The 24663-nt window shown below is 42.1% G+C and overlaps 1 protein-coding gene and 1 long non-coding RNA gene across 5 annotated transcripts in view; one reads left to right on the forward strand and one right to left on the reverse strand.

The window, feature by feature from the left end:
- Positions 1 to 313: 313 nt before the first annotated feature.
- Positions 314 to 24663, forward strand: part of CDH20 (cadherin 20) — a 210829-nt gene continuing 186479 nt past the window's right edge. Inside the window, exon 1 of one of the 4 annotated variants that reach the window (XM_045459569.1) lies at positions 314 to 421. The gene's annotated coding sequence lies outside the window, so the exon portion shown is untranslated. The remainder of the gene's footprint in view (positions 422 to 24663) is intronic. The other 3 variants (XM_045459567.1, XM_045459570.1, XM_045459571.1) reach the window with 3 other exon arrangements.
- The window catches only part of LOC123588494, a 208119-nt gene continuing 184905 nt past the window's right edge, over positions 1450 to 24663 (reverse strand). The window contains exon 3 of the long non-coding RNA XR_006707880.1: positions 1450 to 2149. This is a non-coding gene — a long non-coding RNA (uncharacterized LOC123588494). The remainder of the gene's footprint in view (positions 2150 to 24663) is intronic.

Raw genomic sequence — 24663 nt, forward strand, 5'->3', positions numbered from 1 at the left:
GACCCGCGGCACAGGCAGGCGGCAGCCACTCGGGCTAGGGAAGGCGCGAGGGAGGGGAGGCGGACCGCGCGCCGCGCTCCGGGGACGGTGACCGCGACGAGGCGGCTCTTCTCCCCGGCCGGGCAGAGCGCAGGGGGCCACGGGAGGGCGGGGCAGGGCATCGGCGGGGTTGGCGCGCCAGGCATAGCCGCCCAACTCCCGGCGACCGCGCAGGGACTTTGCGAAAGATCTGAAGGCAGAAAAGCTGTGACACTTTTGATAGAGGGGGTCGGGGGGTGGGGGGCGGGGGCACGTCGCAAGCGGGGGCGAAGGGACCCAGCGGGACACCGGCCGCCCGGCGATGTTGGCAGCGATGTGAGCTGGACGCCCTCCCCGAAGGAGTCTGGACCGAACGTCCCCGGAGAGTCGCCGGCCGTGCCAGGTAAAGCGGGGTGCTCGGGTGGGGGCCCTCGCGTTGTCCCCAGGCTCCGGAAGCAGGGCCGGCGCAGGGCGCCCAGAGCCCGCTGGCCCCGGGCAGCCACCCCCCCCCCCCCAACCCCGGCTCTGCGCCGGGTCCGGCTCCGCGCCGTGCTCTCCCCGCGGGTAGCAGATGCCGCGGCAAGCCTGCGGGCCGGTCGGAGTTGGACTTCCTCGGACTTTGGGGGAAAGGGACGTAAAGGGGCTGCCCGGGCTGGGGAGCTGTTTCCCGGGAGCAGGGAGCTGGGGCGCGGCGGGGCAGACGGAGGACACGGCGTGCTCGTGGCAGGGCTGCGCGCGCCGGGGCACGGGGACTGGGGACCCCAGTCTCGCGGGGGAGCTTGGCCCCGGCTTCGCCCTCGTTTGCCCCGAGGGCTGCGGCGCCTCCCTCCGGCTGCGGATGGACGAGGAGGGCTGGCTGCATCCCCAACTCGGGGATGCGCGCCGGAAGGGGGACCGGAGACCAAGGCTTCTGGGAGGCTAGGGCGCTTGCGGGGCCGATCGCAGCCCGCGCCTCTCGCCGCGCCCCCGCTGGAGCTCAGCCGGGGGAGGAGAATGTGATGGTGACTAGGGTCCCCGCCACCTGCCGGACATCGCCAACTCCCCGGATTTCCTGTCTCCGGGCCCTGACACTCCCAGGGAAAGCTCTGAATTGCGCGCGGGGTGTTTGGGTTTTGCTCGTTGTGGTTGCCGTGTGGTGAGAGCTGGGGTGAGGGGGGCGGCTAGGAGGTCGGATAGGGTGAAAGTTGTAGATTTGTAAAAGAAACGCGACCGCGGAGTCCCAGCCCGCCCTTAGCAACAGGACAGACTGTGGGCTGGACTTAGGCTGAAGCTGGAGACTCGGCCTGGCTATCCACCTCGGGGGTGGGGGCGGAGGGTGGGGGCTGGAACCTGGAGGGCAGCCCGGAGGCAGCGCCAGAGCCTTTTTTTCTGCGGAGACCAGGCAATGAGTGAGAGGACTGGCAGCAGAACACCTGGGGGGGGGGGGGGAGCGGGCTGGTGGGGAGATGGATGTTGGTCGTCTGGTGGATTCAGGGTTTGCTGTGCCATTATTTTTTGCCATTGTCATTACTGTTACTATTGCTGCTGCTGTTTTTGGCACAACCACCAGGAAGTATTTTGTCTTCTGATTGTTAATAAGTCTCCTGGAAACTGGGTCTGCCCTCCCCTGATCCCTTCTAGTCGCTGATGTCTTCCCACCAAAGGAAGTTACCCCTCAGAGCTGTGGTGGGGTCAGGGACACAGCCACTGGATCTACTTAAAAGCAACAAAAACAAGACACAACTGTATGCCGTGATCGCACCGATCCTATAGACGGACGTTGTACTTCCATCAGCTCACCTTCCTCAGCCCTCCCTGGCTGGGGAGCCCTGGGGTCATTGCCAGCTGTGAACCCCATACCTGACCCAGCTTTTTCCTTTGGTGTCTTTATACCATCTGGAAATTACTTTTTATCTTAGTGTGCCCCCTCGAAGCCCCACTGGACGTGCTACCTGGCAGGGGCAGGCTTCGGTTCCCAACCCTGGAGGCGGCCACAAGGGCACCAGCAGTTGGCTCTTCTTGGCTTGGCCCCTGGTGAGAGCTGGCCAGCCGATGGCAGAGAAAACAGGGCAAGAGTGTGGGAGAACAGCGTGTCAGAGTTGAGCCAAGTACAGGAGATGAGGTCAGGCCTCCTCACTGGCCACATCCCTTCCTGCCAGAGCAAAAAGAGAGATAAATGAAGAACAAGTGAGAAGTAGTATGAATTGGAAAACCAAGCTCTCAGAGTCTACTGAGTGGCTGTCACCACTGACTTTGGTGTGACCTTTCCTTTCCAGTGCTTCTGATTTTCCCTATTTGCCAATGCAGGAGTAGCCATGCCTTTCTAATGGGACAGTTGTTGTGAGATGATCTAATTTTGTATCCAGAAAATGCTTGGGAGCATCCTGGGAAAGGACAGTCTATAAAATATGGGATTTTAACGTTTTGTGAAAAGTTTGCTACACTGCAGGTTACGGAGACACATTTTTAGCATGTGTGCCATGTGGCAGTGTAAAATTAAAATGGAAAAGGAAAGTACAAACATAAAAATGACTTAGCATTCTTGACATTCTTGTGCATACTTGTAGAAAAATTATCTTTCATTTGGGGAGAGTTGCCCGGGAATTTAATCAGTGTTTATACTACTGAAACGCCCCCTTCTACCTTTCTCCCCTGTAAAATTTAATGACCCAGTTCTCACAGGGAAAGGCAGTGCGAATGTAGTAAGTGCTGGGGGCTGAGAGGCGAGATCCAAGGGTTGTTAGGGGAACCATCACATAGGGTATGGAGCCTGGAATGGGGACAAAAGATGCTATCATCCTTGCAGAGCAGGGAAATGTTCCTCTGGGGAAAAAAGGTTGAGCAGTGTAGGGCAGTGGCCCCCAGCACCGGTAGTCATCTGCTCTCAGATTCTGGAAGGGCGCTCCATCAGTTGGTCCAAAGAGGGCTACCCGAGGTGCTTTTTCCTTCTCCCTTTGGTAAAGGTATGGCCTTTCTCTTGTCTTTGGATCGGCCCTAACTTCTCTCTCCCCGGCTGTCAGTGCAATAGTTTTCTCTTGCCATGTCAAAGAGATTCAGACATACTCTCTCAGCCTCTGATATATTTGTAAATATTCCCCAAGTTCTGAAGCTTCTCAAAGACGTGCAGCTGTTGGCAAATTTAAGTAAATAGTTGGAAGTAATCAAGAGAGCCCCTGAAAAGTGGATATGTTTTCCCCTGGTGGAGAAGTTATTGAATGCCTTTTGAGCTAGAAAATTAGCAGTTGAGAAAAGCAGGAAGGATTTCCTTGACTTTCCTCTACCCATAAACCAGTAGTTGTATTTTTCCTTCCCTCATAGTAGTGAGCACTGTTTGGTTAAGCATTTTTTACAATTTTGGACTTAAAATGGGGTTTTGCCTGGTGGTGTTCTATGGAGAGAGGAAAAAATGTAAAGAGATACGGAAGGAAGAGCTGCAGTGGCCAGAACATAAATCAGCCAGAATATATGGGGGAGTGATGAGAATAGGTCTTTTCACCCTAAAAAAAAATGTCCACTTTGGAAGAAAAAGAAGTCTGATTATTGGCATCCGAGGCTGAAACCAAGGCAGCTGATGCCGAGAGAAGCCAAAGGGCAGTTCTTCTTAGTTTAGAAACAGCAAGACAGCCTCTGCCAAAGATTGCTGTAAACACGGAATAAAGATTTCATTGTGGGCTGGTGTGACCAGAATAATTAGACAGTTAATTGTTCATTCTGATCTGGTGGTGTTGGAATCACTAGTGCAGAGCAGCGAAAATAAGAGCAGGGCGAAATAGACAAGTAACACATCACTTCTATCTTCACTTGTTTCACTGTGATGTACTTTGGAAACCCTGGTTCCTTTTCAGGGAAGAAAAAAAAAAAAAAAAAGCAACATTCATACGCCCAGAATGCTGGGAACACTGGATCTACGAGCCACTGTTGCCATTCTTCCCCCCTCCAGGTTCTACTCTGGTTATGGATAAAATGTGGCATCTTCTAAAAACAGCCTGAGGAACCACAGCAGTAATGAATACATTAGGTAATCCCGGTGTCCATTACTAGATCTTAGTTAGGTGCAAACCTTAGCAGCCGCTCAATCAAAAGACAGGCAAAGAGCACCACATTTTTGTGCTTCTCCAACACTCTTTGCACAGACATTTAAAGTTTAAGAAGTAAATAATCCATTTTTGACATTTAACTATATTCTATTGTGAAACAAAATGCCTAGTGATTAATCTTTTACATTTAACTGAAGAAATCGCCTCCTCTGTGTTTTCATGCTAATTTAGAGACAAAAGAAAACATTTTAAGTGATAAAGGTGATTTTAAGCAGCTGAGCATCTACAGTTATTATAGGCAGGAGACTGTGACTTATTGGTATTTGCTAAAAGATGGCACTGTCATGAATTCCTTCCAAAATGCCTTCTGCAGAAAAGAAATGAGTAAGGGACTGTAGAGAGCATTAAGTACTTGGTGTCGAGGGCTGGAAGGAAGAACCATGTATTCATTAGGTTTAAACCCTCCCTGAATCCTCATATTGACATGGAAGATGGAGCAAAGTTCTCATTATTCTAATTAAAAAAGGAACATCTTTAAGTGTCAATGTTAAGTGTAATTGTTCTGCGAATAAAAGCACTATGTTATAAAATAAGCATACTAAATTACATGAGGCCATAAAGTCTCATAAAAAGAAATCCTTCATTTCTCCAAGATATTCATTTGGTCTCAATTTGTAAAGTACAAAACTATCTTTACCAACCTTTAGTTTCTTTTACCCATCACGAATCAAAAGGGATTGCAAAGGCAGAACACTTGCTGGGTGTTAAAGAGCGTAAGTGGTACAAAATTATGGAACTCTACCTTTCAGATGACAATATCTACTTTACGAAATGCACTGTCTACAGCAATTAAAAATAGAAAATCATATTGCCACATTAAATTATGGCAACAACCCATTATAAAGAGAAATTTAGCCTTTTCTCATTTAATTGCTATTCATGGTTCGCTAAATAGTTTTTCAGAATAACCTGCCAATCTCCTGCTAACCAGGACTGTCTAGTTAAGAACATTCCTAATTACATATGGATTCACTTAATTTTAGAACCCTAAAAATATTCAGCTCAAAGCATTACTCAAGTGCAATGCAAACTAGAAATGGCCCAATTCCCCTCAAGGTATATGTAATTTTTTTTTTAAGTTTAAGGAATCATAAAAGAAAGAACATTTGGTATGGGAATGCATCAGTTAATAACTGCAATAAAAGAGTAAGGGAAACTATAAACTGGTAGGTCTTTTTAAAATATGCAAAGTAAAGTTATAACAATGCCGCTCATTTCTTCTTCCAGAGCTGAAGGCCAATTACATAATAAAATACCATACAAAGTACAAACGTCAAATACATGCACAGCATTACCTGAAATGGGGGTGTTTTTACTACTTTAAACAATGTTTAGGGGCACCTAGGTGGCTCAGTTGCTTAAACGTCCGACTTTGGCTCACATCATGATCTCAAGGTTCAGGAATTCGAGCCCGCATCTGGCTCAGCACAGCTCTGAGCCTGGAGCCTGCTTCAGATTCTGTGTCTCCCTCACTCTCTGCCCCTCCCTGGCTTGCGCTCACGTGCGTGCTCCCTCTCAAAAAATGAATAAACATTAAAAAAATTTAAGAATTTTTGACAATCTAATTAAAAGTTTGGAGTTTATTCCAACTAATGCCTTGACCGTGTTGAGAGCAAAAAGTTCTCTTGCATGGAAGAGATATTTCTTTATAGTTCTATAGCTCATAGCTGGAATCTTACATATAGTAGATTCTCAATAAATATATGTTGATTTCATTTTATAAGGAAAAAACAGAATTAATAAAATTTCCAAGTTAGATGAATTTATAAAATATTATATGAAATACTGTACTTGAATACTTTGTTACTTTAAATTTTTTCTCTAAACGGGAAAGACATGCCTGTGACCAACAGTAATAATCATTGGCAAGTTCATTCTGGTGTGGATATAAGGGAGGTGAGAAAAGAGGGAAAATCTTTAAAAAAAATTTTTTAAGGTTTTTATTTATTTTTGAGACAGAGAGAACAGAGCATGAGCAGGGGAGGAGCAGAGAGAGAGGGAGACACAGAAACTGAAGCAGTCTCCAGGCTCTGAGTTCTCCCCACAGAGCCCGACGCAGGGCTCGAACTCACGGACTATGAAATCATGACCTGAGCTGAAGTCGGACGCTTAACTGACTGAGCCACCCAGGCACCCCTAAGAGGGAAAATCTTTAAAGGCTTTCCATATGTGTTGGCGTTTTGTTGAGTTTTACCTAAATATTGTATGCATATCTACATAAGTCGTTAAAAATGCATGGTATCTCTTCATAATAAAGATGACCCATCACCAAATGATTATTATTCCCAACAAGTAGTCACACAAATTCCACCCTTGAAGTACTGAGTATTCATCAGATCAATTCTGACTAAATGGCTGCATGTTCCCTTCTGCATCAACTAATTAAAGGGTTACTAATAAAATAATAATTCCATTGCCAGTGGCAGTGGCTACTTCTGGTTGTCATTGAGGTTTATCTGACATACGGTCAAACCCAACCATGCAACTGCAATAGCGTGTTCAACATCTGTAAGGACAGAAACTTCCATTAAAGTTACTTGTGGCCAATACGCTCACACTTACCTGCCCTTGCACCTAATTTGTAACTAAAATCAGCAATGTTAACTGAATATCAAATCAAAAACAGGTGCCCGTAAGGAACTAAAATGTCTATTATAGATAAATCAGTAGCCTTGTGTTTGTTTGTTTGTTTGTTTGTTTGTTTGTTTGTTTGTTTTCCTTTTAGGTCTGACCTTAGTGGAATGAACACCATGGTCTTGGTGTTTTCTTAGAGAACAGTACGTGGTATAATATGTTAGCATAATTGGGAGCTAGTAGTCAAGAGAAAACCAGGATAGAATTAGCATGAAGATTCAATTACCCCTTGTTCCCAGAGAGAGTTGTTTACTAGGATTACAGTTAAGGTTGTGGTCAAAATAGCATGAAAAGATGCACAGTACAGCTTTCTCCTTCTCTAGCTGATATCTTTGCATGGATCCAAACTTTGGCTTCCATTTTTCACCCCCAACTTACAATACAGTTTATTAAATAGTAGCTGATATAAATTGTTGGATAGACATTTTAAGTGTGTACCTGAGCATATACATATTTTAAACATATTTCTAAAAATCTGTGGCTAAAGCTATTGTATACATAATATTTTCCTGAAGGAAGAGTGTACATTTACTATCATATTCATTATCACTTTATTTTACTTTATAAAGCCAATGTCTTTGAATCCCTAACCAACTCTTAATATGTGGTTAATCTGTATATATCATGAATAATCGTGGTTAATTTGTATATATCATGAATGATCAATGAACTTACCATAATTTGTTTTTCAATGAATAGAAGTAATCTCATTTAGCCATTTAATTAAAAATTGGCTAAAGGAACTTCATTTAGAAGTAATTTCTAAAGGCAACCACATCCATGTTTTTTAATTTGAAAAATTATTAGTGCTCTGATATAAGTATCAGAACAGATGAAAATAAACACTCAATCTCTGTGTCTAAGATCTTTTTCCATGCAGATATTTTGAATACACATGTAGAGTGCAAAAGTCATCATCGATTTGCCACCTTTTAAGGTCAAGGAAAAACCAACTGGACATTACAGCCATCTCTGCCCACCCACACACAAGCCCATATGTTGCCTTCTCTTCATTTTCTAATGCAAGAAACAATACAAGTTCTGGTCTCCCTCTTCTTCAAATCCCTTGATTCTCCATGTCCAAGGCCTCATCTGGAGTATGAATTTGCAAAGGCAGCATCATCACATCACTGAAAGAAGAAGCCACACTTGAGAGCATGGGTCTTATAAACTTTTTTGGATATTAAATAAGTATCTAAATCTGTGCCCTTAATTTATACAAACTGGCAAGCACTCCAATTGGCAAGGACGTTCATCTTATAAATAAATATTAAATATAATTTTTGTACTATCATTAATATCACTACAAACTGTATTTAAATTTTTTTTTTCAACGTTTATTTATTTTTGGGACAGAGAGAGACAGAGCATGAACGGGGGGGGGGGGGCAGAGAGAGAGGGAGACACAGAATCGGAAACAGGCTCCAGGCTCTGAGCCGTCAGCCCAGAGGAAACAGGCTCCAGGCTCTGAGCCGTCAGCCCAGAGTCTGACGCGGGGCTCGAACTCACGGACCGCGAGATCGTGACCTGGCTGAAGTCGGACGCTTAACCGACTGCGCCACCCAGGCGCCCCACTACAAACTGTATTTAAAGCGAAAAGTATCTAGCAGTCAAAATACATTTTCATTAATATGGTAGTTTTGAGGTCTTCTAGTTTTATCTACCTTTACCCTTAGCCATGCTTTCATCTCCATAACACTCGGAACATGTACTTCAGTCTAAAAATGGGAGGTATACTGGTATTTGGAAATAAAATCTTCAAGTAGTCATTAAAAAATTAATCCATTTGGCAGTTCAGCATCTCCCTGGAATACTTCAGGCAGCTAAGCACAGAGGCTATCATCCGATTCACGGGCTGGTGAACATTTGGAGATCAAATTGCTGAGGGTTGTTTCTTTAAACACAGGAAAACAACAGATTTCTTCATGATATAGAAGTGCTATCCGTTTCTTTGGGTACATCTATATATACAGTAGTTCGCTTGTGTCAATTAAAATGCATAGTATTCACAGAGAAAGCAAACAGGACAATAAAAATAACCACCATTTATTTCAGTCCTTGCCGCTGTGCCAGACGCTACACAGAGTATTTCGCATGCATGACCTCATTAGTCCTCTTTGTGAAGACAGCATTGTTACCATCTTCATTTTGCAAATGCAAAACCAGAGGCACAAGGTTAAGTGGTCACTGAGGGCAGATTTCAAACCCCGGACTCTCCAGCTCCCGTTACATTGCCTCCCCTAGCGCGGGATTTTTCAGCCTCCACACTACTGACATTTGTAGTAGATAACTCTTAATTCTTTATTGGAGGGGTAAGAAAGGAGCTGACCTGTACACTATAAGATATCCAGCAGCATCCCTGCTCTCTATCTGTTAGCTTCCTTCCTTCCGACTGTGAACACCAAAAATGTCTCCAGACACTGTCATGTGTCTCCTGCTGGGCAAGATTACCCCTGGTAGAGAACCACCGGCTTGGGCAAAGTTCAACCTCCATGCATTGCTTACCAAAGCACACGTTTTCAATTTAAGGGTAGGTCATCCATTTTCCAAATAATAATATACATAATTCTCATAGTTATGTTGGCCACATTACACATGATTTCTAAAATTATCCTAGACAAAACTTTGAGAGAAAAAATTATTAAGTAAACAGGTCTTTATTAGTATCTTTTCCTATTAAACGGTTTCCTTTGGGGCGCAAACTGGGTGATCAAGACCGTGCTGTAATTATATCTTTGTACCAACAAAGACTGGTAGAAATGGTTGAAAAATTTTAAGCCACAGTGCCCCCAAACGCCAATGAATACATTTTCCACTAGACTCCAGTACCAGGAGGACAGGGATGGGAACTCTCTTTTTCATCTTTTTACCACCTGAATGCAACATCATGCTGAGCACATAGTTCTTTAATACTTCCTTAATAAATGAATGAAACTATGGTTAATCTAGTATAGGTTTTGAATTCTCTACTGTAAGCCTCTGTTCGCATGTATTACAAGTTATTTTATTTTTTTAATGTATATTTAGTTTGAGAGAGAAACAGAGAGAGAAAGTGCGAGCAGGGAAGGTGCAGAGAGAGAGAGGGCAGGCTCCAGGCTGTCAGCACAGAGCCTGATGCGGGGCTCGAACTCACAAACCATGAGATCATGACCTGAGGTGAAGTCGGGACACTCCACCGACTGAGCCACCAAGGCGCCCCATATTACAAGTTATTTTAATTTGTGGCACAAATGTGCAGATGACAGTATGCCGATCATATTTATAAATTTAATGAAGCCAGAAGAGAAAGGTGATACATTAGATGAAGAAATGGGATCAAAAAGGTTGATAGGACGGGACAGAGCTAAGAAGTTGAAATGTCACATGAACAAATGCCTGTGAGAAAGATAAACCATGTGAAGGGTGAGTGGCACCCTGGCACCTGAGTTGTCTCATTCTGTTCTACTCACCACACTCTACCTGAGTCCTATCTGTAGAATACAGCCACTGCCCTCAAAATATACCCAAATATGCCCAAAATATGCTAAAAAAATATGCCCTTTGAGATGAGAGAAATGGTTGAAGGTCTTCAAAATGGCAGACCCAACACAGAAAAGACCTGACATGGAAAAGACGGAACAGTCATCTCCAAGTATCTGGAATATCTTCATGTAAAATAGAAATTAAATTTATTCTGCGTCGCCACTGACCGTTGAACCAGAACCCCTGAATAGAAACTACATAGAAGCAAATTTTATCCCAGCATAATGACAAGCTTCCTAATGACGAATTGTCCTATATTGGAATGGGCTCCCCTGGGAAGCAGTGAGCTCTCAGTCATCAGAGGGAAACATGCTGCTGACTGGCCTATGGAAGTCTGAGCCCAAATAGATGGGAGAATGTACCAGACATTCTCCAGGGTGCTTTCTACCCCTTCAGTGTATATGAACTCTTTCTTATAGGTTATTATTGACCTTGTAAACTACTCAGTATAATTCTGGTAAGAGCAAGATCTAAGTTATCTCTAATCCAGATATTTAGAGTTATAGGGGTAAGTGCAATACAATAAGGACAGGGAACCTTACCATGTATCATCATAGAGAATAAGAACCACTTCCTGTGTGCCAAGGCTTCCGTAAAGTGTATTCCCCATATTGTCAAACTATTCCTGGTAAGAACCCCATAACGTAAGGATTGGTATCATCACCACTTTGCAACTGAAGAAATGGGAGTCACAAAGAAGTAATTTATCCAAGATGACACAGCTACTGATTACAGTCTTACTACTTGAAACTGACAGTCCAAAGTTACAAAGTCTGTTTTATAAATATACAGCATAGCGATTCATCCATTTAACAGGGATACACTATTTTGTTTGAAAGGCTGGCAATTTCTAGAGTTTGAGACATATGGCTATTTAAATGCAAATACCTAAAACATTTTCCAAAGACTCAAATACATTTAAAAAATTATTTGCTGTTTTCTATTATCCATGATATTGTCCCCTCAAAACAGTGCATATTGCTATGGGTTGACTTTAAGTAAATGAGCAAAACAGGGTTTTTAGGGGGTTTTTTTGTTTTTTGTTTTTTGTGGGTTTTTTTAGCATCTACAGAAGAAAGAGTTGGCAATAGCATTTTAGATACCATTTTGTAAATTAGAGAATTAGAACCCAGGCCTCCAGGCTAAAAGTACTTATATAAAAACAAGATTGATAACTTTGATTTCCACAAATTCAGGAAATTCTCATGGCCAAGGTTTTTAGACAGTTATATCATTAGAGATTATGTTCTCTTCTGATCCTAATTATCTTGTTGGATTGTCTTTTGCTTTATGATTATCTTACTGGCTATTTCATAAAAAATAAACTGATTTTTAAAACTACTTTCAATGCCTTTATTATTTCAATGCCAAAAAAGATCCTGAGAAGGTCTAACCTCTTCTGCCGGAGAGCCCTGCATTCAGCCTATTTGTGACTCTGATTTCCTAAAGAGAACTTCCATTTTGCAATTTCCATCTGGCAACTTCCTATTCTCAGGGAATGCTGTTTCCTGCTCACCATTGCAGACAATAATCAGCCAAAGACTTCAAACATAGTTCAGCACTCTCTTTCTAAACTTACTGCTGCCCTGGTGCTTCTATGCACTTCACTGTGAACTGAAGTCCATAATTGCAGGTTTTTCATTCTCGCAGAGCATAAAGGCAGTTGTAGGAAGGGGCCCAAGCACTTATCACAGGGCTAAAGATGGCATCGGACGCAGCTCTCTGCAGGCGGCTCTTTCGTCAAAAGGCAGAAGGCTTTGCTAGGCCCGGTGGCTCACAGAGTGCCTCCTCTGTCGATGACAGGGGTCATCTGCTGCTAAAAAAAGAGTCTGGCGCTATATGTTACAGCCCACCCAGCACATGTCTAAAATAACTGCCTTGTTGAGCCTTTTACTGTAACATTTACTCATGAGGGTACCATTGTACCATGTCAAACTGTGGCTTTAAGAATGTTCATATGACTTAGTGATGTAGAACAGAGATGAGCACACTCATGTTTTATTCACGGATTTCCTCCTAGGTTTTTATATTATTCCACAGGGGGAAACCTTTATAAAAAGAGTGTTCTCAATGTACTTTGTGGTGGGAAATATTCTAAATCAAGAACGAAGATGTCTCCTAAATGAACATGAGTCACAGGAAACATCTCTACAACTCAAAGCAGTGTGGAGCACAGAGTGTATGAAACCATATGAAAGCACACCCCAGTCACTCATGAGCTGACTGGTTATTCAGGGGTTTCCTACAGAATAAACCAGGAACTGACCTGAGAGAGAAACATCCTAAGAACACTGAGGAGTGTACCGGGCAAGTGCTGCTACTGGTCCCTTGACCTTGGACTTCCCAGTTTCTTGAGTCAATATCTGTCAAAAGTCATATGGCATCGATCTCTCCCTTCATTCATAGTTCTAAGAAAGTTGCTGCCCACAAGGCCATGCAGACACCTTTAGAAGTCACTGGCTAGGGAACTCTTTGGGGTAGAAGTATGTGATGTAGAGGGGAGAAAAGGACCACTAAGACACAGCCTTATTTATCACAAGGGTAAAGAGAAAGTGTGGCACTATTAGGAATTTGTTTCATTATGATAAGCAGCTTTTAAGTTAAAGAGATCTGTTACCTTCCCTTTACACCCACCCCACCATTATTAATGTCCAGTGGAAGATACCAAAGAGAACTCTTGCATCTTTGAGATAAAAAGAAACCTTTCATACATTTGGTGCTGGGAAAAAGAAATATTTAAACCAAATTGAAGGCATCAAAAATAAGTAACTGCATTGAAAAGCCACAGCCATATTGAACAATAAACAATTTATGGAAGGAGCCTGGAAAAAAAATTGTTTTTTTAAAAAATTGAAAACCGTAGCTTCTGACAAGTATTCTTTATTTATGAGTGTAAGTAGAATTTTTCAAGGAACACCAAAATACTAAAATAAAATGCAAGTTTGACACAGACATTTTTCTTTGAGGGTTGGCCAAAAGGGGAATCTAGGTAGATTCGAGGTTAATTGAATAGTTTAATTCAATGATCATTATCTACGCTGATTGAGAGAACTGAAGAAGTCAAGATTATGTGAAAATTGTAAATGATCCAAATCATTTACAGTTGACTGGGGAAGTGTTTCTGGCCTTTGACTTGAATACAGGTATGCCCTGCTATCTAGCAATTCAATTTTTTTTTTTTTTTTTTTTTTTTGGAGTTCAATTTTTAGAAAGACAAGTTTCATAAGTGAAGTCCAGATGCCCAAGCTTGAAAACATCTCTTGTCCCACCTCAGCAACTTCCTACTTGTCCTGGGGTGCTGGTGGGCCATACTCCCCAACTTAGTGCTGGGCTTACTTCATGCTGGGTATGCCAGATACTCGATGGTCCATCAGTTATATTCTTGTTCTTGCTCTCTGTTCCCTTAGAGCTCCGGTAATTGTATAAATGTATGAGTCAGAGGACAAGGAATGGGAGGAGGTACTGAGAAGGTTAACCTAGGAAGTTTCTGCCCCACAACTCCAGGCCGACATCCCAGACTGTTTACCACTATCAGAAACACAAAAACAAAATACCACCTCTCTTCAACAATTCTCTGGTTTCAAGGCAAATTGAAATATGAATTGTTTCAAAAGGATTCTGTGCATGCAAAGCGAATAGCTGTCAACAAAGCTATAATTAAGGAGATGAGATGCTGTCAATAAACTTGAAATAATGATTTTCCTTGTAGCAGCCACATTATGTCTTATCTGTTCCTAACCCTCTCCTCACATGGCCTCCATAGAATTTTCTCAATATAATTTAGGAGGGGTTGGGGGACTCCCGATGTTCCTCTCTGGAGACTTTGAGAAATTCATAGACAGCACTCTTCTTCCCTTTCAGGTGGACATGTTGCTTTGTTTTCTGAAAATTCATGATGTATTTTTGACCAATTATTATCAACTGTCCTATCTCCAGTGTTCCATTCAGTTAAAGAACCCAACATAGTTTCATCAGCCGATGACTACAGCAATAAATAAAAATTACCTGCTGGGTGAATGAATAGAGCCTTGCCTTTGCAAATTAGTTTTACATGTGCTATTTCATGTTTTCAGCACCATCTGCCAACCACCCTTCTGGCTGCAACTGATTTCATACTATTTTGGTCTACTTGGGACATTTTAGATCTCAACAAATGTTTTTAAAAGGAAGTATGGACTTTCCCTGCCAATTAAGTCAGTTTCCTCACTCTTCCACTCTTAGGAACTGTTTCTACCACAATCTTGCTCATGTCACTCCCACCTCTTGAGGAAACCACATTTCTTTGGAACTATCTCTGATCCTTTTCCCCAAAATATGACTCAAACATCTCTTCCTGGATGAGAACTCAATTAGCCATAGATTTCTCTGCCCATCCCCAAGCTTCCGTTGTTCTCCCTGTACAACTTACGTTTGTGCACCACGTTTGACGGTGTTTCTACCAGTGATGGTGGGTGGCTCAGGTGTGTATTTTCTTACCTGAGTAATAACTTCTTCAAAGCAGAGAGGGGATATTGCTCCTTGGAATCTAGGTGTAGCTTTGTGATGTGCTGGGGAAAGTAAATTTATTTTTAAATGTCATGTGGGCTCTGCTTTAAAGGTTGAAGACTGCAGGAGTTGAAAGGTATACTCTTTAGAAGTGGCCTTGAGAAACTCAGCAATTACCAGAACAACTAACCATGTCTCCATCTCTGAATTCCAGGCACCACATGGTATTTTGGCAAACCTGTTTTCCGTGCCCTACCTGCTAAAATACCTTCTGACTTTCACCATCTGCCTCCTAGCAAATCCAGCCCAAATGCAAAATGAACAGGGGGAATTAGGTCCTAGATATTGGCACTTTCCCAGGAAAACCTAGAGAAATTCATTAACTGTTAGCAGTTTGAAATACTCATTTATAAGTTGAACCTAAAACACTGTCTCTGAATCTGTCTTCCCAGGTTGAGATGCATGAATATGAGCTATCCAGGAAATAGGTTCATTTAGAAGGAATTTAAGTTCTTAATGAATGTTTCCTACAGATTCTATAATGACTCCATTCTGTTTTTTTGCCATGTAAAGAAGTGTGCCCTTTTCACTGTTGTTAGCATGCACTTTTTAGATATTCACTCCTACACAGTACAATGGCAATTATTTTTCCATGGGTATCTATAGATTCAGGATCTAGAGGATCTGCAGTGAGAATCAGCACATGCTCATTCAACCATATCTCTCCAAACTAAGCCTAAAAGCCAAATGCAGCAACATCCCAAATTAGGCCAAAGTACTATATGAACTCCTAAATTGCCACATGCATGTGATAAAAAAAGAGAGGAGTAGGGGCGCCTGGGTGGCTCAGTTGGTTAAGCGTCCAACTTCAGCCAAGGTCATGATCTCGTTGTTCCCGAGTTCGAGCCCCGTGTCAGGCTCTGTGCTGATAGCTCAGAGCCCGGAGCCTGTTTCACACTGTCTCTTTCTCCCTCTCCCTCCCCCGTCTCTCTCTCTCTCTCTCTCTCTCTCTCTGCCCCTCCCTCACTCATGCTCTGTCTCTCTCTCTCAAAAATAAATAAAACATTTAACAATTTAAAAAAGAGAGAGAATAAACCATATTAAAATTGGATGTTTTGGTCAATATCACATTGTAGCTTGCTACGATGTAATTTGGCACCTATCTCTATAAACTAACATAAATTGAAGATTTAAATGGATGACTAGAGAATCAGAGCCAAAGGTGGAGTATTAGGGGTTCCATGACAAAACAGCGCAGATGGGGTGGTTCAAACAACAGAAATGTATTTTCTCCTAGTTCTGAAGGCTGGGAGTACAAGATCAAGCTGCCAGCAGAGTCAGTGTTTAGGGAGAGCTCCTTCCTCGGATTGAGATGGCCACTTTCTCACTGTGTGCTCATGTGCTTCTTTGTGCATGTGTGGCTGGGGGGAGGGAGAGAGCGAGCGAGCGAGCGAGTTCTGGTGTCTCTTCTAAGAACATTAGACCTATCAGATCAGGTCCCCACCCTATGACCTCATTTAACCTTCATTACTTCCTTATTCCAAATATAGCCACACTGGGAGAGGGGGAGTTAGGGCTTCCACATGTGAATCTGAGGAGGATATATACATTTGTACCATAACAGTGATGTTTCAACCAATACAACTTATTAATGTATTTGTGACATTTAGATTGACTCAAGCATTAAGGGACCCCTGAATACTGTTTGAACCCACTGAGTAGAAGTAACTCACAGTGGCCACACAATAGTTGCCTAACCTGAAACTGGATTCTAGGGCCCCATGCCACCCGCCCACATCCCCCACCATCCCCCACAGTGCCTCTGTACTGATTAGATGACCACTGCATTTCATGCTATTTACCAATGTCTATTTCTGTCTAGTCTTAAGAAATACCGAAGAATCTAGGTTTTTCTCTCTAGTCTACTGGCTTTATGTTCTAGCCATTGTCATTTCTGTTACAATTCCCAGCATGAAATTACTGCTGGTCTCCAAACCTTCAGTTTCTTCCAGCAAGGCACTTGACTTTCTACCAAGGCTGAATTCCCTTCAATAATCCCTTCGGTTCCAGGACTAGACTCCCAGAGTCTCCAGTTGAGAGGGGAAGTCCAAGCAAGATTCCTTCCTCAATGAAAAGGAACCATAAGTGGATGTCTGACCGTGTTATGTGTTGGAAAGAGAAAGGGTGTACCATGAGGGCTCAGAACTATTACTGTCTGCAGTACTTAGGGCACACTACCTTCTAGCGACTATAACAAAAGCACCAAATGTCAGTGGTTTAACACGACGGTAGTCTATTTCACATCACAGTTCAGCTTCCTATCAGGCGGTCGGTCTGAGTGCTTCTCCTCCAAGAAATGACTCCAAAATTTACAGACTGCGTCCATCTCTTGGTTCTACTTCACTGAAGGGCAGAAATCTTTGCTTGAAGTCAACGGAGGAGGAAAGGCAGAAAGTGCAGAGGGAGGGTCTTTCAGAGTGTCTTATAGTTAGTAATGAAGTGGTGTATGTCACTTTCAACTGCCTTTCACCAACCAGAACCCTACCATTTGACTCCAAGTTATCAGCAGGGAGACTGAGAAATGTACTCTTCCTACATGTCCAGGAAAAAGAAATGGGACTCTTCAGCACGTGAACACAGCTCCCAACTTTTTCTTTACTACTGGTGCTTAGATAAACTCACCTAGTTTGGTGGCACTGGGGATGGGGAAAGGGGGTGGGAGAACACCAAATAATTGTCAGGAATTTCACTGTGTCTGTAACGTGAAATGCAAACCCCTTAACAAATCTCAGGAGATACAACACAGCAGTGCTGTATAATGGTCAAGTGCACTATCTCCGGAACCAGACAGCCTGAGTATGGTTGCTGCTGGTCCCAGGATCATATATAACCCGCCCCACTTTCTGGGAATGTGGGTGTCGCTCCCCCTATCTGATGAGCTCCAGGAGCACTGGCTGGGGGTTTAAGCCACAGACAGTGGAGTCTGGTTGGTTTTCGATCACTATTCCTGACTCTTTCTGAGCCAGTGATATTTACTTAAATTCCTGGACAATTTAACTTCATCTCTCTGAGCAAGTTCACTCATCTGAAAAGTGGGAGTAATAATGCCAATCTCAAAGGAATTATATTTGATTAAACATTTGATATTTGTTTATATATTTGTTACAATATACACATTATATTTGATAAAACATTGTGCACCTTCCCCAACACATAGGAAACACACAATAAATGGTAACTGCAAATACTATCAGAAGAAGATAGGGACTACAGTCCTCTTTACTGCCTGTCGCCAATAAAACTGTTTCAAAACACACACACACAACAGTTTTTTCAGTGGTACAGGATAGTTTAAAAAGCAGGAGGTTTGTGGGACGCCTGTGTGACTCAGTCAGTAAAGTGTCTGACTTCAGCTCAGGTCACGATCTCACAGTTTGTGGGTTCAAGCCCTGTGCCATCAGCACAGAGCCTGGAGCCTGCAGCACGCTTCAGATTCTGTCTCCGTCTCTCTCTGCCTCTCTCTCTCTCTCTCTCTCTCTCTCACTCAAAAATAAATAAATTTTTTTTTTAATTTTTTAAAGCAGCAGGTTTAGAATTCTCAAATCTATGTATAAGCTGTGTGATTTTGGTCAAGTAACTTGACATCTTTCTTTAAAATATATTCCTACTACCCATGTCATGAGATTGACGTCATCACTATGTATCATGAGAGAACACATAGAAGCATCTAACACAGTTCCTGCAACATAGTAGGTACTTAATGCAAGCTGAGTACCGGTTACCAAGTTCCTCTCAAATGGTTTTGCACTGGAAAGTAATATCTCACACTACAAGAGTGAGAAAATACCATCTTAGAAAGACATGTTTGGAGAGAATAAGTGATTACAGTTAGAGCAGATGCCTTCGTATGAAGATTTTTTGATCTTTGACCTTTATCACCCCTCACAGCCCTATTTAAGAACAGCTTCTCGATGCCTCTACTCAAATGACAATCATTGTGCAAAAACTCCATGTCTCGCCATTCAGGAGCTTACAGTACACATCTTAATAAACCATAATGAACTGAAGACGTGACGAGTATAACTGGATAAACAGGCCTCTCTCCCCAGCTGTCATGTCTGTTTGTGACAGCAACTGGTATTTCATTGTAAAAGATGCTAATTTCAATCTGAGCCGTGGCGGTGTTGAGAGGAGCATAAAAGGAATTCTTGATTATCTCTATCAGTAACCGTGGTCCCTGGGGATGTGCTCGGAAACTTCAGATCACATATGGCAAGAGTGCTGTGATAAAATATGCATCAATGAGGCTTCACGACTTATGATAACAAAGAAGTGGAAAGTTTTGCCCTCTGTGATAACTATTTGTGGCTGGGATTTCTCTCTTTTGTCTATTTGTGGAGGCTTTAAAAATGACATTTGTTGTACTAATTATTACATCATTCTGTACCTGGACCACCATCTCATTTCTGTAACTGTTCTGTCAAATTCCTGGGGGCTTATCATAATACTGTTTCAACAATGGTGATTTTCCCAGCCTAAATTTGAGAAATAATAATTACGTTGGCTGCTGGACCACATTAGCTGCCTATCAGACTTAAACAAACACTAACTGTTATTTCAACTTAAATATCATTGCTTATTAAGCACTGGCCAGGCTACAGGGAGGCCAAAGTTTTCAGAGATGCAAAGCACACATCACAGGGGAGATGAGCAAGAGAGCCAAATCAGGGTGGCCACTGTCTTTCCTTGGGAATGGGCCATTCTTTATTTTTAAATTATCGTCTTCCTATTTGGGGAGCAGGGAGTGTGGTGATGAAATTTATTACCTAAAATGGTATGAATATGAGATGATCGTGTCTGGGGGAAGAGTTAATACTCTCACTTGGCAAAACTAAAAGTTAGCAACTCCAACTCCTCTCTTGCTTTATTTTGACCAGTCCTTGAAATTTCAAAATCCAGAAGGCAGCTGGATGTTTCCCTCTAATCCCAGCACAAAACCTTTAGGTGGGTGAGGGCTTCCTGGCCATTTTATAAGGTATCTGTTCCATTCAAAAGCTCTCGTGGTAAGAAATTTACTCACTTTGGGCACCTGGGTGGCTCAGTCGGTGGAGCGTCTGACTTCAGCTCCGGTCACGATCTCGAGGTTCGTGAGCCCAAGCCCCACATCAGGCTCGCTGCTGTCAGCCTGTCAGCACACAGCCTGCTGCAGATCCTCTGTCCCCGCTCTCTGCCCCTCCTCCACTTGTGCTCTCTCAAAAAATAAATATTTTAAAAAAGAAGAAATTTACTCAGTTGATTGATCCAAAATCTGCCTTCATATAGCGCAACCTTTGCTCCTCTCGTGTTACATGGAATAACCCTCATCCCTTTAGTTACAACGATGCTTCAAATGGACAAAGGGCAGTGTCGTCTCCCAGTCAGCCTGCAATCTGGTCACCCACATCTGCTGCTCATGTTTTCACTTCATGGTAACCCTACTAACAGCTGCCCCTCGCTTCCAGTCACCTCCATGGTCTGTGCCCCTACAAAAGAAGGGTGCGATACATCCATTTCCAACTTAGAAATATTCATTTAATTGTCCAGAGAACAAAGCCCGAAGTTTTTAGAGAGGCACTAGCTTCTCCACCATTTGCTTTTCCACACAACCTTTCCCTCCCACTGGTACACATTCTTCTCTCCGGTCTTAACTCTTTCCTGACCCTGGGCCTTTTCTCACCTTGATGCTAATCTCTATCTCTCCAAGCCTGACATACTCTTCAAAGCCCACCACTCCCTCTACAAAACCTTCTCAGATCCATAGGCTGATATTCACTTCTCCATCCCCTAGATTCCCACAAAAGGGACTTCATGTTGCAATACCAACACTAATGATTTATCTACTTGTGTTCCCGTTGGTCTCAATAAGACATTATAAGATCTATAACTGCACGGACAGCCCCACTTGCTTTTGAATACCCTATAGTGTCTACCACAGTGCTCTGCGCTCAGTTTAATGTTCATTAAAATTCTGTACTGTTGACCGAAATGGTCCCTCGCAGGCACGCAACCTATCAAATACCCTTCGACTGCCATTCCCCAGTTTGCCAACCCCACCCCCCCACTGAGATCTCTCTCGATCTTCACCTACACTGTCCAGTACTGTAGCCACCAGCCACATGTGGCCATTTAATTTTAAACTCACATTAGTGAAAGTTAAACGAAATTAAACCTTCAGTTCCTCAGGCTCACTAGTTACAGTTCCAGTGCTATCCACAGCCACATGTGGCTAGTAACTGCCATACTGGACAGCACAGATATGGAACATTTCCATCACCACAGACAGTTCTATTGGACAGTGTGGGTCCAGCACTATTCCGACAACAGAACCACTACCTTCCTTGCTGTGTGATTAGCCACATCACACTCTTGCCAAACAGCATGCAAGCCTCTGGCTAATTAAAATCCCCAGGTCTTCTTTGAATGAACAGCTTTTAAGCTCAACTCCCTTCATATTGTACTTAGACAATTACTTTTGGGGATCTAAAGGTAATTTCCTCCCCACCACACCCCATTAAATTCTAATACATTTTATCTCTTCTATTTTATCTATTCAGCTTATCAAGATCTTCAGTTTTTCATTCTGGCATGCTTTGGGCTATCTTATCCTAGGTCTGAGTCACCTAAACATTAGTTAATATGATAAAAATGCTGCAGGTAAATAGGGTAGGTATATAACTTCTCATCCAAACGAGGATACTTTTCAGAGTGAAATGGAATGCTGTAAAAAATTATGCTGACACACAGGCATTAACTGGGACTCTCCAGAGCTCACCAGGGTGGATGGAACTCTGTCCATGGAAGGTCACAACTACACTGTCACTAGAGAAAGTCCTCCAGATTAAGAATGAACTAATATTTAAAAATCTGTGAATATGTTAACTAAATTTTATCTAATTTCAGACCATATCACTCCATTTCATTCATGATCCTAACATGAGAAATAAAATATCTTAAGTTCAAATCATCTTACTCTTTTCAGCATTCAATAAATGAACCAACACATCTTTTCCAAAAAAAAAAAAAAAGAAGAAAACACAATATAAGTAGACATACAATGTATGTATATGTTAGATAAATATGAGGAGAATTCATTTATAAATGAATTTATAAAATTTGGATTTATATAAATATAAGCAGAATTCATTTATAAATGAATTTATAAAATTTGGATATAGTATCTTCCTTACTGTTATATAAAGACTCCAGAGGTCCAGAAAAAATCTGCCTCATACTTAACAGACTAACAGTGACTTGAAGCTAATTCAAACTAAAGGAAAGAACACATATAGCAGTCTTATATTACTTTTTTTTTTTCTTCTGAAAATGTCACTTTGAAGGAAGCCTCCAGCTCATGGTGGTCACTAACTAGTACTTGCCATTCATCTATGGCAACTGGGCCAACAAAATCCTGGTAAAATCCTGACAGAACATGGTGCCCAGATTTTGTAAAAAAAAAAAAAAAAAAAAAAGTAAAGACAAAAATAAGTATGGATGCTTAAAAAATGAAGAAGATGATGTTACACTCCCAAACCCACATAAAATTAAGATAAAATAAAGATTTATGTGGAAGTCTGTTCTAGTAGAATTTATGTACAGAAATATGAATATATTTGGGCCAAAAATTGGACAAAAGCCCCATAAATTAATGTAGCTAAAAGTCAGATAAAGGTCACAGCATAAGACTGACAGAAAGAGAGAAAAGAGTCATACAGTAAAACCTTGGTTTGCAAACATAATTCATTCTGAAAACATGCTTGTAACCCAAAGCATTTGTATATCAAAGCGAATTTCCCCAGAAGTAATAATGGAAACTCAGATGATTTGTTCCACAACCCAAGAATATTCACATAAAAATGATTACAATATTGTAATTAATAGAAAATAATAAATAAAATACAAAACATAAAAAACAATAAATTAACCTGCACGTACCCTTGAAAACCTTTGTGGTTGGTGTAAGGGAGACAAGAGAGAGGAGGGTTATTGGATAGGACTAACTATCCACTATCACTATCAGAATCACTGCTGTCTGTTGGGTCAGTGGAATCTTTTTCTTTTCGTGCAACTTTAACAAGGAGCCTATCCAATGACACTTGTTTTTGCTTCCTTTTGAGGATTTCGCGGAAATGTGACATGTCATTATTGTTAAACAGATTCATCGCTTGCCTTATTCGGGTGGTGCTTTTCTACAAAAGTTCGCACTGTTTCCCACATTTTACACATCTCCCTAATCTCATTTGAAGTGAGGGATTCCCGTGCCTTTTTCTCCTCTTCCTCTGCAGACGAGATGCAGACACACACTTCTTATAAAATCTTGCAATTTTGGCCACTCACATACCTCATTTGTATTCCTCGATTTCCTTAACTTCACCATAATTAACTCCTTCTTCTTACTGCCTTTTTTTTCAACCTTTTTCTGCATGGGGGCCATTATATACATCCACGTGAATGTTGACTATAGTGCAGTATTAATAAACTCTTGCCATTTACTGTATTTAACGTAACTGGCAATAAGGCAGCAGAGGAAAGGGTCTGTATCTGCAGGCGGCCTGACCTAGAATGAAGCAAAGCATTCCTAAGCTTCCTCTTGTACCGAAATACAAAGGACAGTCCATAGGTGCTTTGAAGTGACAAAAAATATACCAGTGCCAGTTGTGGGCACCTCCCAACGTTCCGAAAAATCACTGATTTCTGCCAACACCGCAGCCTGAGCATGGGAGATGATCGCCCACAATCCTGCATCAAGGGAAAGAAAGAGAGAGAGACAGAGAGAGAGAGAGAGAAGAACCATTGGCTCAGTTGTGATCAAGTGACATTCTGTGTCACGTACTACTCGTATTGCAAGACATCACTCGTTCATCAAGTTAAAATTTATTAGAATGTTTGCTCATCTTGCAGAACACTAGCAGAACAAGTTGCTCACAATTCCAGGTTTTTACTGTTCTAGACCGAAAGCAGAAAAGAGGGGCCGAGTCCAGGCTCCCTGCTAACCAGCCCTGGCACCACTGGCCCTCCATACCCTCTGCGTGCATTTTCTCATTCACTCCAGAAACAGCTCTTTGCCCTGGGATGCCCCGGGAAGGGGGGTGTGCGGGAGGAGTGGCCTCAGCTCTCAAAGTCCACAGGGACAGCCTTGAACTCAAATTCTCCAGCGTTCACATCCTGCAATGCTACAAAGAAGTTTCGAAGGAAACACTTATGGCTTCTCAAACCCGTTGAAAATATAGTTCTCATTTATAATTAAAATGAATTCTTTTGGAGCTGTCATTTATTTCTTGGATCTCCACAATGTGTAGCAGGTGTCTACAATCCATCTTTCCTCCTTCTAAGACATTTTTAGGGCACTACATAGCATTATTCCACCTATGTGTTTTACTTATTTTTTTTTTTAATGTTTCTCTCACATAGATTATATTTCCTTAAACTTGAAATCAGATATTTGTAATTAGGTGTTTATAAGTAAAATATTATTTCAACAAAATCTGACTTCTACTGACCTATTACAGAAATATTAAAATGAAAATCATATTATTTCTTAGGAAAATACTTACTTTCCTCTGAAACCTAGGTAGGGAAAACAATGTTCTAATCAATAATCTGGGTTGTATCCTTTTATTTTGGTCCTTATTTTAATTCCCAAGCTAACAGCAATTCACAGGCAGTTAAGAAACCCAATTTGATCAATTTTCTAAGTCCTGTGTTTTTCATTAGGATGATCCTTAAGGCCGGTGGCCTTCAATTAGTTTGGCGGACAGCTCTGGCTAATGTTTTAATGATCCCTAGCAAGGGAAGCAAAAAAAGAGAAACAAATAAGGTGGAGGGAGACTTCACTACGGTGAGGAGAAGCTCGATCAGGCAGGGAGACAGAGTACATAACCACTAATTAACT

Source organism: Leopardus geoffroyi, chromosome D3, assembly GCF_018350155.1.
Source record: "Leopardus geoffroyi isolate Oge1 chromosome D3, O.geoffroyi_Oge1_pat1.0, whole genome shotgun sequence".
Lineage (NCBI taxonomy): Eukaryota > Metazoa > Chordata > Mammalia > Carnivora > Felidae > Leopardus > Leopardus geoffroyi.